A 16,859-nucleotide genomic window follows, 5' to 3' on the forward strand; every position below is an offset into this window, starting at 1 on the left:
TGTAGGCAAGACTGATGAAAGTCAGCTTCATCGGATATCTGATGAAAAAATCCATCAGTTTAGATTCCATCAGATATCCGATCGTGTGTACAGGGCATTACTGGTTGGCTAGGAGTAGCAAAAATATTGTTCTCACCTTAGGAACCTCTTTTCACCTAAGCTGCTTACCAGGGAATCAGAACCTGGTGGACCATGCAGGAGTAAGGACCCAAGACTTCCTGGCAGATGAGCCAGTACACGATAAGCTCATTTTACCTTACCTGTTGTAAGTATTTTTAACCATTGTATTTATAAAATCCCCTGTGATACTGCTTTTAGGTGGCACTTCCCCCCTTCCTTTCTTCTTATAAATATTGATAAGCCAGTTTTACTGCAGCTCATACTAATACCAGAGGTAAAAGAGGAACTACAGCTACACTGCATTTAAAACCCCAAATGATCAAATAAACTACAAATAAGCCTGGTTACTTACCACCCAGCAAAGCTAAATTCAGTTGGTAGCCCCTGTTTAAGACATACAAGCAGAATATATATGTACAGTATGTAATGCAGATGACACTAGCTAATAACACCACAACACTTGCAGAGGAACATTAAAAATGGGCACACCACCATGGCAAGATCTGTCATATAGCGATGATTCATCCTCCCACAATCAAGGTTCCACTTCCCATCCTTAACAGGAGGAATTGCCATATTGCCATACTGCCCAGTCCAAAGCAATAGTGAGGCAGAAAAAAAAAGGTGAAATACGAATATTTGCCGAAGGAATTTATGAAATTACTGAAAAATATGCCTGCTTGGCAAAATTCATTAATCAATCATTTGCTGATCAGGTACCTGCAAAAAATGTAATATATGTTTGGCAGAAACAAACAAATCCCTAGAGTATTCTTTTGGATGCATATATACTGGGTGAATTTCCTTAAATACTAGGTCTAACTTTGGCGCCTATTGGACTGCACAGACCTGTTTTAGACATTCTGCACAGGAAAGTGGAGGTGTCTAGAACTGCAAACAGTATATTATCTTTTTCTACAGTTGAGCTTTAAGTCATGGACAAATAAACACTGGCGCCACATTTTCTATTTCTTAACATAATAGGGATTTAGGTTTCTTCATCTTGATTTTACCTTCTATCATTCCTTTTTTTGGGCATCAGGACATTAAAACTTTGCGGACATTAAGGTTAACTCATTTAAGTAAAGTCTATTACTAAAACGACTATATAATCCCAGTGTCAGTAAGACTTTTTTTTTTTTTTAGCTGTGAAACACATTAACTGGATTACATGTGCTTTACATGAGTTTACTCTTATACGATTTGTTTTAACACTGCTGTTGCTGTCTTGCAATTTGACTGTGATGTAATCTGACTGTGAAAGAAGTATTTCAAATTGATGAACAACACTGTGGGAAAGTCATCCAATTCCCATCAACCACTGATTAGTCCTGGATAATATCAACACATTTATACCTTCAAGGTTTGGCTTGTGTCTGAGATTGTATTTTTTAATTTAAGAGCAACCCTGAAAATAAAAGAAACTATAATTTGGAAATTTGTGGTAAGCATGCACCTCTGCTCAACAAACTATAACTATAACACTGTGACTGCTAGACACACGAAAATTCATAGTCATTTGGATACCAAACCAAATAAGGATATAGCTCTGGCAGCATCTATAACATTCCACTATTAGCTCTCTTAAAGGGGTTGTAAACCCTTGTTTTTTTTTAAATAACAAACATATCATACTTATCTCCACTGTGCAGTTTGTTTTGCACAGAGTGGCCCCTATCCTCCTCTACTGGGGTCCCTCAGCGGCGCTGGTGGCTCCTCGCCGCATCCCAAGTCCCGAGAGCCAATGGCTGCGCTACTATCAGTCTATCCAATCAGGACACGAGACACCAGCTAGCGCTGGTGTGCTCGTTCCTGGCCGAAAGATGACAGCTTTCAGTTAAGTAAAACGGGGGCATTGGGGGGCTGCAGCATTACAGAAGGTTTTTCACCTTAATGCATGCAATGTAGTTTACAACCCCTTTAAGCAAAATTGCTTCTAAGTTGCTATCACCGCCCTCCTAGTGGGAAGTCTATAGCATTGCACATAAGTCAAAAATTAAATATCATTTTCAGTAAACAGGATAGATACAAAAAAAAAAAAAAACCTTGTGGGTACTGTGACATGTTTTTTCAGCGAAATACTAATTTCACCATTTTTAATCTTGCTGGTAATATTGGAAAAAAATCTGCAGATTTAAAAATAATGAAAATTACCTTTGGTTTTCCTTTAACATGCTAAAGCCTAGATGAGATTTTAGTGGCTGAGTTTTATTTACATCAATGGTCAATTCTTTAAAGAATCATGTCATAACATTGATCTGGCCATTTTAAAATATAACATAATTCTAAAGTTTTCCACTGATTATGAGAATGATGATAAATATGTCTCCGAATCCAGCAATGTTCCTTTCTATTTTACTTTACACAAAAATCTGTGAAGTTCTCAATTCACATAAAGAGGGTTGGGTGCAGTCATTAGTCATTGCCTAGCAGCTTTACATTTTCCAAAATGTCTCACAGCAGCTTTTTAAATAAAAAAAGAGCTTCTTTAGGATATTCAGCCTTACTCATGTACTAAAATAGATTTCTATTCCTGGGTCTAAGGCTGATAAATTAACAGTCTTAGGCCTTGTACACACGGTCGGACAAAACCGATGAGAATGGCCCGAGGTTCAGTTTCATCGGTCCAAACCGACCGTGTGTATAGCCCATCTGTCTGTTGTCCTTCGGTCCAAAATTTTAAAACATGCTTTAAAATCGAACCGATGGACCGCTTACCGATCGGGCCAAACCGATGGTTAGTACACAAAAGCATCGGTTCAAAACCCGCGCATGCTCAGAATCAAGGCGACGCATGCTTGGAAGCATTGAACTTAATTTTTTTAACCACGTCGTGTGTTTTACGTCACCGCGTTCTGACCCGATCGGTTTTTGAACTGATGGTGTGTACACACATCAGACCATCAGGCCAATTCAGCGGTGGACCGATGAAAACGGTCCGTCGGACCATTCTCATCGGATGAACCGGTCGTGTGTACATGGCCTTAATAATAAGAGATAAAGTTATGCCGCATACACAGGATCAGTCCATCCGATGAGAGCAGACCGATGGACCGTTTTCATCGGTTAACCGATGAAGCTGACTGAGGGTCCGTCGCGCCTACACACCATCGGTTAAAAAAACGATCGTGTCAAAACGCGGTGACGTAAAACACGACGACATGCTGAAAAAAACTAAGTTCAATGCTTCCAAGCATGCGTCGACTTGATTCTGAGCATGCGTGGATTTTTAACCGATGGTTGTGCCTACTAACGATCGGCTTTGACCTATCAGTTAGGAATCCATCGGTTAAATTTAAAGCAAGTTTGCTTTTTTTTAACCGATGGCGCCCACACACGATCGGTTTTGACCGATGAAAACGGTCCATCAGACCATTCTCATCGGTTTAACCTATCGTGTGTACGTGGCATTAGGGTTCAGTGATACCATGGGTTTAAGGTGAACCATACATATTTGAGGCTTATGGTACCTGCAAATTAATGCATGAATTAAGGAGATCATAATGCATTGCCTGTTCTTTAAATTTAGATAATCTGGCTTAAAAGTGCCAATAATGTTGGCCTTGTTATGGGAGCACTACACTGTACCATAATAAACACAATCTCTTAAGCTTGCAGTGCAGTGAGCTTATACTTGTGTACCCCCCCTTTCCCAATTTCACTGTTCCCAACACAGTTCCCAAGAGTCCCAACAGGTAATTTTTTAGTGTGTGTCAGCAACTGTAGTTGCTGTTTTTAATATATATATATATTGTAAGGGGTTAGCTCGGTACCGGGGTGTGTGACCCCTTGGATGGGTTCACCACACACTGAATTTATACAGACAGGCAGTCGAAGATGGTTGAAAACAAAGATTTTGGTTTATTCTTCCATCTTGCTGGAAACAAGTGCAAGCATCCAAACAGCATAAACAAAATCAAACATAAAATAAACCCTGGCCACTTTGGGCGTCTACCTTCCACACAGGAACCTATCTATGGAGTCTGGCTCAGCCTAGTGCTGGGCAGACAGTGTTGGTCATACAGCAGAAAAACAATAGTCTTTTGATTTTTATCTGTGACAACACCCACAGATTTACCCGACTTCCTGTCACATACCCCCCCCCTCTTGTTTCAACCCTAGGGTTGGGACACAGGTTGCCAGGCAGGCATGCACTCGGGACAACCCATCTGCATTCCCCATTTTAGCACCGGGGCGATGCGTTACCACAAAACTGAATTCCTGAAGGGCCAGGAACCACCTATTTATTCTCCTATTAGTCTCTTTGATAAGAGTATCCAGTTTCTGCTCCATGCTTGATGACCATTCCTTCCATGGGATTTGTATTCGTGTCATTATCTCTTGTTTTATTAAATTGATCACAAACCGCAAATTATCATATTCAGTATTCAGGCCTAACAGCTTCACTATTGGCTTCATACCGGGCTTTCTTTTTTTGACGGCAAGCTCTGGAAGCCAGCTTGTTTTTCTCCTTACGAGATCGCGGCCTGGCAGTGACAGGAAGCTCCGATACGGGTGTTAGGTCACTGATTACTTTATTCAGTTTACGCAGTTCACCACCAATCTGCAGAAGTTTTCTTGGATTTAGAGTAACGCATCGCCTCCTGCGAGATTTCTTCACGGTGTACTTGCCGTGATGCAGACCATTCTTCTGGTACATATTACTGGGAAGCGTGTCTCTGTCCCATTCAGACGGTCTCAGCATCCCTTCCTGTTGAGAAGGCATTAATTGCTCGGTATATTCCCAGAAATACCTTCACTTTCCTCTTTTCCTCGATGACACGGCAGTTATTCCTTTCAAATCTTCAACAGAATCATTTTCATAACCTGGCTCTGAGAAGGTATCACTGATATCATCTTTGTCATCTTCATTGTCTTCTTCTTCCTCCTCCTCCTCTTCATTCTCAGAAAGTTTGTGTTCACTACCAAATCCTTCATCATGTTCTTCTTCATCTAAATCAATATCCTCTTCCTCATTGTCCTGCTGGCCAGCTGTCTTGATGGCCGATTCGGTAAGCCCCTCTGAGATGAAAAGTGAATAGTTGTGCTCCTCTTTCTTTTTTGAGGGATCAGACACAGAAGCTGAAACAGTAACAGTAGCTTCCACAACCCCAATTGTGGCCACATTCTGCGGAGGACAGAAAAGCTTTTGAGTCTCTATGAAAGGCAAAATGGCACAGCTTCTTCGGCCTATGGAGGGCTCTTCAATTGTCCTTTCCTGCTTTTTGGCTACAGCACCACAAAAACAAGTATTTTCCTTGGCTGCATCTATGGCAACCACAGTGCTTGTTGGTTGGCTTGGAAGTGCTGAGCTCATCTTAACCTTAGCCTTTTTTACATAGTCCTTGCACTCTCCATGGATATTAATTTTCTCATCACAAGAAATATTAGTCTTTGCTACCATTTGGGTACTTGCTGCTGTCTTGGCAGCTTTTTGGGAGCAGTCAAGGGATGGCACTTCGCTTACAGGGGCAGTCTTAGATGAACAAACCGGAGCAGCCACCCTTCCCGATGCCACCTCTTTTGTTCCCCACATTTCCAAACTAGTTAGCTTTGTGTCCTTGGTCAGATCCTCACAATATGTGTCCCACTGCTCCCAGTGAGATGTTAAGGGTGGACTGTTTCCAAGGATACCCGTAAATGAGTCAAATATTTTAAAGTCTTTGCACTCCTCCAACAACAGAAAATTCTCTGCTGGGCTTTGTTGGTATCCCAGTTCTCTGTCCCAAAAAGTCGGTATGTTACTGGCCTGACTCCCAGCCTCGGTCTGCTGTCTCTGAAGTTGTGTCACGATGGCCTCCATTTGCTGCTGGTAAACCTGTTGTTGAGCTGCAATGCTCCGCTGCCAAGCTGCATTCGTCTGCTGTTGATTTGCATTTGCTAAAACCAGCTGTTTCAGTATCTCCTCCATTTTGGGTTTACTTTAACTGCCCGCATTCTCCACCATGTGTAAGGTATTAGCTCGGTAGTGGGGTGTGTGACCCCTTGGATGGGTTCACCACACACTGAATTTATACAGACAGGCAGTCGAAGATGGTTGAAAACAACGATTTTGGTTTATTCTTCCATCTTGCTGGAAACAAGTGCAAGCATCCAAACAGCATAAACAAAATCAAACATAAAATAAACCCTGGCCACTTTGGGCGCCTACCTTCCACACAGGAACCTATCTATGGAGTCTAGCTCAGCCTAGTGCTGGGCAGATAGTGCTGGTCATACAGCAGAAAAACAATAGTCTTTTAATTTTTATCACACAGAAAAAACAATTTCCTCCTCACCTCCTCAGAAGACTTTCTGGCACTGCTCTCCTTACTCACAAAGACTCAGGATGCAGCAAATCAGTGGTAATCCTCTGGACTGGTCTTAATTGCCTCATTCTGAACAGTTGAAGCTTTCCAACAGCCTTTAGCCTTTTCTGGCTACATTTGCAGCAGCCAACGCCTAATAACAATTGGTGTATTGTCTAAACAAGGCAGCAATGTATGTCCTGTCTGTGACAACACCCACAGATTTACCTGACTTCCTGTCACTATATATATATATATATATATATATATATATATATATATATATATATTAATGAATTGGGGTTTAGTGTTTAATTTTTTTGAGGGGGGGCAGGGTTATAATTTTTTTTCAGGGTGTGCAGTTCTTGCTTGCACAGGCAAAGCTGTCCTTCATTCGCAGTGTGTCACAGCACTAAAGTAGTGTTTACCAATGCAACATCTTTTTATCTCCCCTAATGCAGTAGCTGCCATTAGATTTAGGCAATCCCATTTATTTAAAAACATAAACTAAAATGTAACTAATATAGTTGGGGACTACTTAGCAACCAGCAACTGCTGAGACCATAATCACTTTGGTTAGGAACACAATATAGCATAAAGACTCCATGGGGCAGGAGTATGAAACACAGAGAGCACAGAAGTCAGGATTATGTAGCTCGCACAGTGCAGGGGTCGGCAGAATGTAATGCACAGAGTGCAGGGGTTAGGGGTATGTATTGTACAGAGTGCAGGGGGCAGGCATACCAAACATGCAATGAGCAATGGTCAGCAGTATGTATTGAAAAGGCCTTGAGAACAATGGTAAACAAAGATAGAGTTCTGGGGTCAGGAGTATTTAATGTGCAAAGGGCAAGATCAAGAGTACGTAGCATACAGGGTACAGAGGTCAGGAGTGTGAACTGTAAAAAACATAGGGCCAGGAGTGCCCAAAACAGAGAGTGCTGGGGTCAGAAGTATGTAATGCACAGAGCGAAGGGGTCAGGATTGTGTAATGAACAGAGTGCAGATGTCAGGAGTAGGTCATGCACAGAGAACATGGAACAGTACAAAATGTACAAATAGCGGTGGGCATGAGTATATATTGCATAGAGTGCAAGGGTCACGAGTACAAGAGTACATAACAAAGAGTGTAAAGTTCTGGAGTCAGGAGTATGTAACATTCAAAGAGCACGGTCAGGAACACATAACACACAGAACACAGGTGCAAGGGTCAAGAGTGCTGAGTGAGGAGTATGTAAAGTGTCCATTTTGTATATGAAAGACATTGATGTATTTGAGGACACAGCAACATGGGACAAAAAACTATGTAGATTCTTCTTGCATCAAAGTGAGTAGGGTTCAGACCAAACCCATGTTCAGTCCAAGTTCAGCATTCAGTGAACAGTCAAACTAATTGTAGTGATCATATAAGACTAACCGGTTCCCGATCGACTCACGTCTTTTTACAGGGGCAGAATGGTACCCCTGCGCGAAACCCCTGTATGGGTTTCCCTTTAAGAGCCGCCAGAAGGCCGGGCATGATGCGTTTGGCCAGCGGTCGCATTTGCCACCGGTCACGCGCGATCACGTGCACAAGAGCCAGCATTGGGTTTTGTGTGTTTAAACACACAAATCCCTTTTCTGTCAAGGCAGAGGAGACATGTTGTTTGTTCCTACTAAGTAGAAACAATGATATGTCTCCTCCCCTAGTCAGTCCTATGCCCCCACAGTTATAACATGCTGAGGGAACACATATTTAACCCCTTGATCATCCCTAGTGTTAACCCCTTCCCTGCCAGTGACAGTTATACAATAATCAGTGAATATGTATAGCACTGATCACTGTATAAATGTCAATGGTCCCAAGAATGTATCAAAATGTGTCAAAAGTGTCCAATCTGTTCATCGCAAATGTCGCTAAAGTACCGCTAAAAAATCGCAGATCACCGGCATTACTTGTAAAAATAAAAAAAATACACTCTATAAATCTTTTCCATAGTTTTTAGATGCAATAAACTTTTCCGCAAACCAAACAATATAAGCTTATTGCGATTGTTCTTACCAAAAATATGAAGAATACATATTAGCCTAAACTAATAAAGATTTATTTTTATTTTTAATTGGAGATATTTATTATAACAAAAAAATGTTTTTCAAAAATTACGCTCTTTTTTTGTTTATAGCGCAAAAAAAAAAAAATGCAGCAGCGATCAAATACCACTAAAAGAAAGCTTTATTTTTGAGAAAAAAGGATGCAAATTTATTTTGGGTACAGCGTCGCATGACCGCACAATTGTCAGTTAAAGCGACGCAGTGCCAAATTGTAAAAAGTGCTCTGGTCATGAAGGGGGTAAAATCTCCTGGGGCTGAAGTGGTTAAAAAAGAGGGGAGGACATTGTGCTCATCTTCTCTTTAATTCAGGCTACATGCCCTCCACATGGAGAGGGTACTATGCCAGGGGGACACACCTTGTCCCCGTGTTGATTGCGGACATAGATCTCCCCCCCACAACTTTTGTCCGGTAACTTTGAGGGTCTGCAGGTGGGGCCACATTGGAATCTGGAAGCCCCTTTAAAAATAAGAAACAGACAGATAATTTGTAAATAAACACACAAACAAATTTTAGTAAGTCCTTTAATAAAACAAAACAAATGTGCCCCACAACGACTGGGCACCACATGTATGAGGAAATTACTCTTCACCACAAAGTTTGGTTAGAGCAACACCCAAATGAGACCATTTTGCAGAAATAAAGCGTGTACTCCTTCTTGTTCCTCAAGGTCCACATCCCCCAACAATATTCTGCTACAACCGCAGCAACATTTGTGACAAGGAGGGACGTTTCACAAGGACATTCAAAGACTTAGAATGTGCAAGATCAAGTAGGGAAATGAGTAATGGGGCCATGCTAAGAAGGGTCATCCAAAGATTTGAACCTCTAAAAAATTCCAGCTGCCATTGTTTTGGCCAGGAGGCCATTCATGCCCTCCAACAGCAAGGGGATTGTAACCTAATAGTGTAGCACCGATTATTCCTTTGTTCATTCATAACTGAAACATATGTTTACTATGCTTCTAATTGTGATTGAATAGGCACTCTCTGAACAGAGTGTGGGCCAGATTCATAAAGCACTTACACCGTTTTTTTGGTAGATGCACGGCGTAAGTGCAGATTTGCGCCGGCGGATCGCTGCGCCTTACCCAGAGAACCAGATTACGCCTCCAAATAGACTTCATCGCCTCGGTGTAACCTTTCCACGCCGGCGCGGCGTTGGTGCAGATTTACGCTGGTCCGATCTGGCGTGGCCATGGTTTTTTTGTTTTAAATATGCAAATTAGGTTTTTGGGCCGATTCATCAACTTAAGCTTGTCCGGCGCAGGCTACTCCCGGTGAGCGGAGCTGAAATTTCCGGTGCAAAGTTACCCCTCATAAAAGCAGGGGTAACTTTGCACCAAACTTGCAGAGGTCAGCTGGAGAGCAGCTAAAGCAGCAGCATTACAAACGAACTGAGCAACAACACTTGCTGGACAACACATAGAGGCGGTCCCCATGTTGGGAGAGGCCCTCAATAATTACAGCCCTCTCCTCTGGGCTGAAATTGGTCATCCGCCCACCTGAGGATTCCTCATCAGCCATAACTGCCCCACCACAATGCAAACGACCTAGCTTAGAAAAAAAAAAGCTTCAGTACATTTGCACCTGCAGGGCGGAAGTCTGGGCTGATTCATGGACTGGGCTTTGGTAGTGGGTCGGCGTAGCTCAGGGATCACGCCGGGGCGCAGTTCTGAGCATGTGCAGATTGGGGCATTTACCCCTGGATGTCACTGAGCATGTGCGGTCTAAGATGCGCCCCGGCGTGACCCCTGCGCCACGGTCGGCACTTCATTAGCATAGGGTGACTCCCAGTTGGCCTTACCCCGCCTTACGCCGTCTAAAATCCGCCCCGCTGGGGCATCGTAGACAAAAAAAGTTTCTTGAATCACCTAACTGCCTCTCCGCGCTGGACCGGTGTAGTCTAAAAATGATGCACCACGCCGGTGCAAATCTGCACCATTGTATATGAATCTGCCCCAGTGTCTATTCATTCACCTGCAGTGCAGCTGAGACTACAGGGAAAGGAAATGAGGACTCTTTGACTCAAAAAAGAGACATGACTGGTCTGTTTAGATGCCTGATATTTCACTAAAGCCCTTACAGCTTCCCACCGCCCACAAGTATAACATATAAAAAAAATTAAAAAAAACAGCGTACACCCATGCAAGGCCATGTTTACCTGGAACAGGTGTTCTATACATCCCCTTGCAGGTGGTCCTAGTGATGTAAATTGTGAAGCAGAGTGGCTGTCCCTAAAATCACACTGGGGTAGATTCAGGTAGCTTTGCCCCTTTTTTTACGGAGGCGCAGCGCACCGTTTTGCCGCTGCGCCTCCGTAAATTTCCTGCGCTACGCGCGATTCACGGAGCAGTAGCTCCGTAAATTGCGTGTGCGCTCCGGAAAACTGCCCGGCGTAAGGGCGCGTAATTTAAATGATCCCGTAGGGGGCGTGGATCATTTAAATTAGGCGCTTTCCCGCACCGAACGTAGTGCGCATTCTCCGTCGGGAAACTTTCCCGACGTGCATTGCGGCAAATGACGTCGCAAGGACGTCATTTGCTTCAAAGTGAACGTGAATGGCGTCCAGCGCCATTCACGATTCACTTACGCAAACGACGTAAAATTTAAACTTCGCGACGCAGGAACGACGGGTATACCTAACATTGGCTGCCCCTGCTATTAGCAGGAGCAGCCTTACGCGAAACCCGACGTACGCAAACGACGTAAACTGCGTACGTAGGGCTCGCGTAGGGTTGTGAATTAGCGTTAGTATGCAATTTGCATACTATACGCTGACCACAACGGGAACACCCCCTAGCGGCCAATGTAAGAATGTAAGAATGTAAGAATTTTTTTTTACACCTGAAAGGAAAAAGGCATAATGAGCTAGTATGCACCGGGTATCGCCGCTCCAGCGCTGTGATTGACTGGAGCAGCAATGACGTCACTCCCGCGAATGCGCGCGGGAGACTTCTGTCCGGCGGTTGCCGTGCCTTTAGCCGAAGATCCCCGCTGCGCATGCGCCGCTGCAATCAGCGGCGCATTGCGAGGGGAATATCTCCTAAACCGTACAGGTGTAGGAGATATTCTTTATACCTACAGGTAAGCCTTATTATAGGCTTACCTGTAGGTAAAAGTGGTAGTAAAGTGTTTACGTGTACGTGTGCGTCATTGACGTAAAGTCGTATTCAAGAACGACTTAGGAAAACGATGTACCCAATGGGAAAAGACGACGCGGACCCGACGCCATACTTAACATGGCATACGGCGGACTGGCGTAAGGTTACCCCTCATATAGCAGGGGTAACCTTACGCCTACGGAAACGACGCAAGCGACGACTACGCAACGCAAATTCGTTCGGGAATCGTCGTATCAGGCTCATTTGCATAGTCAAATGAGACCTGAACGTAAACGCCACCTAGCGGCCAGCGGCGAATTACATTTAAGATCCGACAGTGTAAGTCACTTACACCTGTCGGATCTTGGCCGTATCTATGCGAAAATGATTCTAGGAATCACTCGCATAGATACCAGGGTCAAAAAACAGAGATACAATGGTGTTTCCTGAGATACACCGTCGTAACTCTGCTGAGAATCTGGCCCTAAAACAATAGTAATAATAAGTAACTGTCCAGAGAAGGCTGTCCGATTCAAAAGTTTTAGAAGGAAAAAGAAAGCTCTGAAATATAAAAGGGAATAGAGAACATCGCCCTCTAAGTGCAGTATGTATTCATTTTAATAAAAGAAAACTTAATTGAGTACACTCACAAGATTGTGGTGCTAACAGGCATAGTGGGGTTTCATCCGCTCCGACTTCCTGGTGAGGGGAGAGCACGGCGTCACTGGTGTAGACTGGTGTCCGTGATCATGATCCAAGCCTGACTAAGGAGTACACATACACCACCCGCTGACCCGACCCGGAAGTGACGTCATCCAAAGTGTACAGCCGATTGCAGTCCTATCCATCCAAAAGCACCGTGCACCAGCAGTGTGGCCGGAGGACAGACCTGATCACGGACACCAGTGTACACCAGTGATGTTAGACTCTCCCCTCACCCGGAAGTCGGAGCGGATGAAACACCACTATGCTGTTATCACCAGAATCTTTTGAGTGTACTCAATTAAGTTTTCTTTTATTAAAATGCATACATACTGCACTTAGAGGGCGCTGTTCTCTGTTCCCTTTGATAAGCAGGGGACAGGCTGACCGTGGGGGGATTAAACTGGGGAACAGACTGACCTGGGAGGGGATTGTACTGGGGGACAGACCATTATTAAGCGTAGTGTGCTACACGCCATAGTAGTCCTTTGCTTAGTGGGCTCAAAGGTGCCACAGGTCTCTCACAATCCTAGCAAGGCCCCTGGCACAATAAAAATCATGCCCACTCTTCACTGTGGGCACACCACAATTGTTTTATCAAGCAGTCAGGCCCAACTGATGATCTTGCACAAAGCCAACAGCTGGAGTTATTGATTTCTGTAAACCACAGGCTTTTTATATCAAAGGGGTGAAAGAAAGGAGGGAAACCTAAAATGCTAGGACTCAGCTGATGGTTAGAGTACTAGACACGAACAACTAGCGCCCAGAAGCGATTCAGTTCGCATGCGCCGCGCTTTATAAGTTTTTTCATTCATTCATTCATTCATTCATTCATTCATCAGTATTTAATGATTAATAAAATATATCTATATATAAATTTGTCCTAATTTTAACAAAATAAAGGAAAATAATTATATAAAATCCCTTACATTCATTTTAGTATGAAGCAGAATTGTGCACATATTCATGGGACTTTAGAACAGTGTAGCACTTTCTAGCAGGGATCAGGAACTTCTAAGGTAGCAGGATGAAAGGGTAGGAACAGCTTTTTTTACTTTTCTGGGGTTCATTAGTTCCCTGGCTTTGGGCAACCCAAAACAACCATAAGTGAGCCGTACATATTCCATTCAGTATATTGGGCCAGATTCACGTAAAATCGCGGCGGCGTAACGTATCATAGATACGTTACACCGCCGCAATTTTTCATTGCAAGTGCCTGACTCACCAAGCACTTGCGATGAAAACCTACGCCGGCGGCCTCCGCCGCAAGGCGGGCCAATTCAAATGGGCGTGCGCCATTTAAATTAGGCGCGCTCCCGCGCCGGACCTACCGCGCATGCTCCGTTTCTGAACTCCCGCTGTGCTTTGCGCAAAGTGACGTCATTTTTTTGAACGGCGACGCGCGTAGCGTAATTCCGTATTCCCGGACGGCTAACGCAAACGACGTTATTTTTTAAATTTCGACGCGGGAACGACGGCCATACTTTACAAAGCAATACGATTGCTGTGTAAAGTTAAGGCACCAAAAGAAATGACTAACTTTGCGACGGGAAACTAGACTAGCGGCGACGTAGCGAACACGAAAAACCGTCGGGGATCGCCGTAACTCCTAATTTGCATACCCGACGCTGGTTTACGACGCAAACTCCCCCCAGCGGCGGCCGCGTTATTGCATCTTAAGATCCGACAGTGTAAAACAATTACACCTGTCGGATCTTATGGCTATCTATGCGTAACTGATTCTATGAATCAGTCGCATAGATGGAAACAGGGATACGACGGCGTATCAGGAGAAACGCCGTCATATCCCTTTTGTGAATCTGGCCCATTGTTCCTATACAATTACAATGTCCACATTTCTATCCTCCCGCATTAATGCTTGGGTATGCTTGTGCTTGATTCACAAAGCACTTGCCTGTAAACTTGCGGCGGCGTAGCGTAAAGCCTTCCGGCGCAAGCCCGCCTAATTCAAATGGGGCGTGTATCATTTAAATTAGGCGCGTTCCCACGCCGAACGTACTGTGCATGCTCCGTTTTGAAATTTCCCGCTGTGCTTTGCGCGAAATGACGTCGCACTGACGTAATTTTTTGAACGGCGACGTGCGTTACGTCCTTTCCTATTCCCGGACGTCTTACGCAAAAAAAAAAAAATTCTAATTCGACGCGGGAACGACGGCCATACTTTAACATGGATGGTGTAATTTTATACCATCTAAATAGCACTCTTAACTTTACGACGGGAAAAACCGACTAGCGACGACGTAAGAGATTGCGACAAAGGCGCGTATCTTCGTGGATCGCCGTAATCAGCTAATTTGCATACCCGACGCTGGAAAACTACGCAAACTCCACCCAGTGACTGCCGGAAAATTACACCTAAGATCCGAAGGTGTACGAAGCCGTACGCCTGTCAGATCTTAGCCAAAAGCCGTTGTATCTTTGTTTGTGAATGACAAATAAAGATACGACGCGGCAAATTTGAAAGTACGCCGGAGTATCAGCAGATACTCCGGCGTACTTTTTCTGTGAATCTGGCCCAGAGTGTTTCTCTCTGTCTGGTATGTTTCCATCTGCTTTTAAGCTCAAAATACGGCACACTAAGAAAGAATAACTTTTGCAAAATTAAAAATGTATTCTGATAATTTTAGGTGCTTTATATATGAAGTTTAATATGTTAATGTAATTTTGAAAGTTGTTTTGTTTTAAAACAGCAGTTTTCATAAAGGTGGGTAATCCTGCTATGAAGGTCCTTGTTCAAGCACTTTCTATTAAGGGATTACAATGCTCTGTTCCTGTCTCCCAATTCATCTCCTTTGTTGTCACATTTGCTTCCAGTGGAGTCTACAAGCCACTATGCATCATTTTGCAGGCGTGTTGTTACCATCAGAAATATCCACCATGAACAATGTATTAACTCCTAACAATTATCAGAATAAAATGTTTTTCACATTAGTGTTCCTTTAAGGAGAATTATCCATCTAGTCACTACAAATTGCTTCCATAGTAACTAAGTACAAGGAAACCATTTTCTAATTTATATTTTCTCTTCCTCAATGGATTCTCACTTTTTCCCATTTTAATAACCAACATCCATGCTATTTTATTTATGCAAGCAAAGTTAATGGAACTCTTCGTTTTATTTCTTTAATAAACAATACATTTGTGCAGTCACTGGCCCATTTGCTCTTGATTAAGCTTTATTTATAAAGTGAAACTATATTAATTTTAATTTAAAAACAATTTTCCATCACTGCCTCACAGATTATTAGGATAGACATGACTATTTCTCTGCCAAGCGTCATGTCTATTATGTTATGCGATTTGGTAGCTTACATTAAAGCAAGATGATAGTAGACTTTTTGCATTCATTTTAACATTTGCCTAGCAATTAACAGAAAAATCGATGTTTTGGGTAATGAAAACCTGTACACAATGTAGGTAATGTCAACTGAAATGAGCTTTAGTTGTGGAAAACTGGAAATGAACAGGCATAATTATAAACCCCAATGTGTTGTTAATCCATATTTAAAGAGGAACTGAGGTACACAAAAGACTGGGATCTCTGGCTTTACACACTGTTACACAAATGTCTAGATATTAGAAGCACAGAACTGTGCTGTTTTGCACTGTTATTAAAGGAGTCCCAGGCTGTAGTGGGATTATAAATGTGGTAGACGTGTCTTTTCATTATGTGACACATATATACCATATATATCAGACCAAATCCAAAAGAAATGGCAACAAATGTGCACTGTTATACCTGTACAAAATAGATTTATTATCTTACAAAATAGTTTAAAAAAACGTATACAAAAATGTAAGCACACATAGAATTAATTGCATTGAAGTATACAGTATACAGTACAACAAACCACTCATATAAACACCCAAGCCCACTAAAAACACCCAACATAACCCACTCTATATTTACAGTATCTTATAGATCAGTCTTCCAGTATTCCAAAAAATGTATAAAGCAAAGCCGAAAAGACTATTCCTGCCTTAGTCTTACCTGCAGAACTACCAGGGTCAGAAAGGTCCAACTTGTGAACAGGCCCTGGTGTTCTGCCACTGTGGGGGGGCGCTGCCTGAAGGCTTTTCTCTAGTTACGCTCTGGTCGGGAGATAGTACACTCACTGCCATAGTAACCGCACAGTAGACCAGCCATCCCCAACCAGCACTGCCATTGATCTAATCCACCCCATATCAGCACTGCCAATGAATCCAATTACCCCCAAGCAACCACTGATCTCACCCCTCCCCACTAGCAATGCCACTAATCCCATCCCCCCAGCACTGCCACTGATCACATTCTCAGCACTGCCACTGATCCCATCCCCCACCAGCACTGCCACTCATCCCATCCCCCACCAGCACTGCCACTCATCCCACCCACCCAGCACTGCCACTCATCTCATTACCTCACTGTGAATGGGGTTCCGAATCAATAGGTAAAAGTAATCTACAAGTCGATTGAAGTAGCACAGGAACCTTTTTTCAAGTCGGAGCGACTTCAGTAGTGTGCATTAAGATGGCTCCATTCACTTACAATGATTTC

General features: G+C 43.3%; 1 pseudogene; it reads right to left on the reverse strand.

The window, feature by feature from the left end:
* Window positions 1-821: 821 nt before the first annotated feature.
* LOC120930479 lies at window positions 822-16,469 on the reverse strand (annotated as a pseudogene).
* Between the last annotated feature and the right edge of the window lie 390 nt (window positions 16,470-16,859).

The sequence above is a fragment of the Rana temporaria genome, chromosome 3 (genome assembly GCF_905171775.1).
Source record: "Rana temporaria chromosome 3, aRanTem1.1, whole genome shotgun sequence".
NCBI lineage: Eukaryota > Metazoa > Chordata > Amphibia > Anura > Ranidae > Rana > Rana temporaria.